We start from the raw sequence: 3,938 nt of genomic DNA on the forward strand, positions 1-3,938 counted from the left end.
AGCTTTCCCTTGTATTTTCTTGTAGGTGATTTACAACATTCAGTTGCACATATAATCTGTGATCTGTTTGGAAATAATTTTCAATTTTCATTTATGGTATGAAGCATATATGCAGTTCATTTTATGTTATATGGAAACCCAACCATTTTATGTTTTGAAAACGTGTTAATAAACTAACATGTACTAGCCTCTCTATTTTAAAAAAAATCAATTGTTTATTCACACACACACACATATATATATATATATATACACACATACATACATATCTATATGTATATGTACATATACATGTGTGTATATATATATATATATATATATATATATATATATATATATACACACACACACATGTATATAACAGATATACACCTATCTATAGTAGTTAATTTCCTCATCTCTAGATTCAGATTTCAGACAAGAGTCAGCATGAAGAAGAAAGCTTTAATTCACAGTGGTAGGGTATCCTCCATAATGACAGGAAGAGAATGGTTGGTGTGATGGATGTGGTTGTCATGGCAGCTGGATAAAGCTGCAGGTCCATATCTGGTAGATAAGGATGCAGGAGACAGGTGCAGATGCTCTACCCATTTCCTCCTGCTTCTTATTCCATCTAAATCCTCACTCTAAACAATGGTGCTACTCACATCCAGGGTAAGTTTTCTCTCATCACTTACTGCTTTTGGGCAACGTCCTTACAGATACCCTCAGAAACCATGACTCCTTCACGATTCTAAGTCTAGTTAGACTGATAATAAACACTATAATCAGCCTAACACAGAGGTCTTTCTCTGGTCTCATTTTTACTATGTTAACTTATTTCACTAACTTCACACTGATATTATTGTGATGATTGAATAAGAAGGACCCCCACCCATAGGCTTATATATTTGGATACTTTGTCAGCAGAGAGTCTGCTGATAGCCCTCGAGAAGGATTGGGAGGTGTCGCCTTGTGAGAAGAAGTGTGTCACTTGCCTCCTTCTTGAACTTAGGGAGTGACTCAAGCCTTCATCATTAATAATATTAGCTGTGGTTAAGTACAGGCTTTTTTTTTTTTTTTTTTTTTTTTTTTACTATTTTGGAAAAACAGATTTTTATGTCTGAACTGGTGAGAATTATATTTTTTAAAATAAAGAATAGTTTTGGACCTCTTTCTAATGCCTTTTCTCTATTTAATGGGATGTTAAAAGGTTGTTGATAGAGATAACATCATGATTCAGGTTAACTTCTTTCAGGTTTTAGGCTACCTCTTCCCACTGACATAAACTCTCCTTGACTATGGCGTGTCACCTATTAATTAACATTTTGGTGGGTTCGATTTCCTGACATTTTACTAAGAGCTTGTCATAGAGTTACTATTTCTGTGATAGCTAGGATGACCACAAGCAATTTGAGGAGGAAAGGTTTTATTTCATGCCAGCAGGCAGGCAGCATGGTGCTGTAGGAGAGTTCTATCTCTTTATCCCCAGGCAGCAGGAGACTGTGTGTCACATGCAGTGTAGCTTTAGCATATATAAGACTTCAAAGTCGACCTCCACAGTGACATACTTCCTCCAACAAAGCCACACATACTCCAATAAGCTGGTACCTCCTACTAGTGCCACTTCCTAGGGGCCAAGCATTCAAACATATGAGTCTATGGGGGCCACACCTATTCAACTCACCACACAAACATAAACCTTTATAGGTTTGTTCATGAGAGATACTATCTGTTGCCTTAATAAAATATTGCTTTTGCTAGAATTTGATATAATAATTAATTACTTCATCAAAGTTATGAAGTTTTCTTCAAAAATATTTCTAGTATAATTTACATAAAACATGATTTATTTATTACATATTAAGTAGGTTTATCAAGTACAGTTATATGGACTTGGGTTGTTCTTTTTTTTTAACAAATATATGACCACTCTTATCAGTTGAAAATGTATAAATTATGCTATAATACTCCCTAATGGATACACTGACTTGTGAGGGCAACTGGCTGAAGGAACTCTGTAACACTGAAGACGTTTTGTGGAGGAAAGAGAAAGGCAGGAAGAAGAGCATAAACTTAATACAATCAGAATGTATTATTTACTCATGAATTATGGCAGCGGAAACAGTATGCAAGTTTTCTTTATTTTCTTATACTTACAACATAGGTTTTTTAATAAAAATATTAATTATAGTAGCTATATAAAAGCTGTAAAAGTGGAGCGCTCAAGGACCATAAAATAAATATTTCATATTAGTACTGACATAATCAAAGTAGTATACATTTCCAGAAATTAAAATATTTTATGCATTCCTTCACACACCTATTTATAAATTCATGGAATTTTTTTTCTTTGTTCTTAAATACCCTTTGCTGAAAGTATTTTATGTGCAAGGACCTACTAAAGGCCTTTAACATTAATGAAAGAAATTAAACACTTTAAAATAAAGACCAGAGTAAGAAAGCAGGTAGGTAAGTATGAGATTGAATAAATTCACTGCAATCTTCTAATGTAAGAAACAGGGAGCTAGGTGTTATACAGACTAATCTTGGTATGATTTATGCTAGGAGCTCTGAAATGCGTTAACATGGATTGGATGAAAGTTGAAACCGTAGTGACATAAAGGGATATTACACAAGCAGATTTCCAGGGAAAATAGTTTATGTGAAGGAAACAGCTCGTGAATAAAGTAGCATGATGGAATAAACTGGGTCCCAGGAGCTCTGAGGCCAGGGTAGCTGAAGCATACAGAGATACAGGCTGGAAAAAACAGAAACAGACCGGTCAACCCTGAGGTCATGCAGGTGACTGCATATGACGTCCTTGGGGCGCTGGGCAGGTGTTTGTTATAAAACTATCAAGATTTTGCCAGTGTTTTTCTAATACAGATTTGTAAGCTCTGCTGATGTTGGTGGTGGTGGTTTTTTTCTTGTAAATATGCTAGATGTTGAAATCCGGCATAAAGTTACCAGATATTGAGCTTTCTTGCTGTCTGAATTGCCTGTAGCAAAAGATTGTCAACCTAACAGCCAACTGGATCATCTTGAGGCCAGCATCTCCCATCTTGAACAATGCGCGTCCCTTGAGACAACTGTGTGGAACCATAGCTGATTGCCCCGGCTCTGGAAAGCACAGCAGAGCCAGGTCTATTGGAAGCAGTTTGTGGCAGATGACTCTCCCACTGTCACAAGCCCTGATGAACGCTGGGTGACCTTGCAATTTGAGCAGGAAAGACACTTCCACCTGTGGAGAGAGACTTCTGCAACTGGTGCTAAGTGGCTTTGAATGCTTCAAACAAGTGGCTGTGGTTGGTCCAAACACCCTCCTGGGCCATCTAAGCAGTAAGTTTGGGCTGACTCAGGCATGAAGTCTGCTGGCAGTTCTTTCTTGCGCTCTGCTGTCCCTCCATCAGTCCTAATGAAGGCTTCTGTCAAGTGATGTTTCTTACCTGCTTTTGAAGTTCAGTTGAGCTGGATGAACAAAGGAAAAAAACCAGCAGAGATAAGAGAGGCAATGGCAAAAGAGGTGACAGCTAAGCAAGACCCTGAAGCTTCAGAGGTGCCCCAGTGGCTCTTGCCCGTCTGCCAATTCCATATGCTGGACTTCTGAACAGTGCCCTTGTGTCTGGCCTGTTTCCCAACTCTGTTCCCGGCTTCCCAGCACAGAGTCTGATCAAACAGCATGTTCTGGTGATGGATCGTGTGCAACGACACCGTCTACACTCCGAGCTCCCATCCTTAGCAAATGACTTGAGTCATCCTGGCTAAGCTTAGGTTTCCCAGTTTCCAAAGATCCGCTGGAGGCTCAGGTTTTCAAGGGTAGCGATTTCCCTGTCTCACAGCCAAACACATTTGTAGCAGGAGTACTTATCTCAAGTCATCCCCGCAGCTGCCAGCGAGTTATGGAAGGGGCTAAGCAGCCAGCAAGCCTGACAACCGGAAGCAGCAGCTAGCTGAGC

The sequence above is a fragment of the Mus musculus genome, chromosome 10 (genome assembly GCF_000001635.26).
Source record: "Mus musculus strain C57BL/6J chromosome 10, GRCm38.p6 C57BL/6J".
Taxonomy (NCBI): Eukaryota; Metazoa; Chordata; class Mammalia; order Rodentia; family Muridae; genus Mus; species Mus musculus.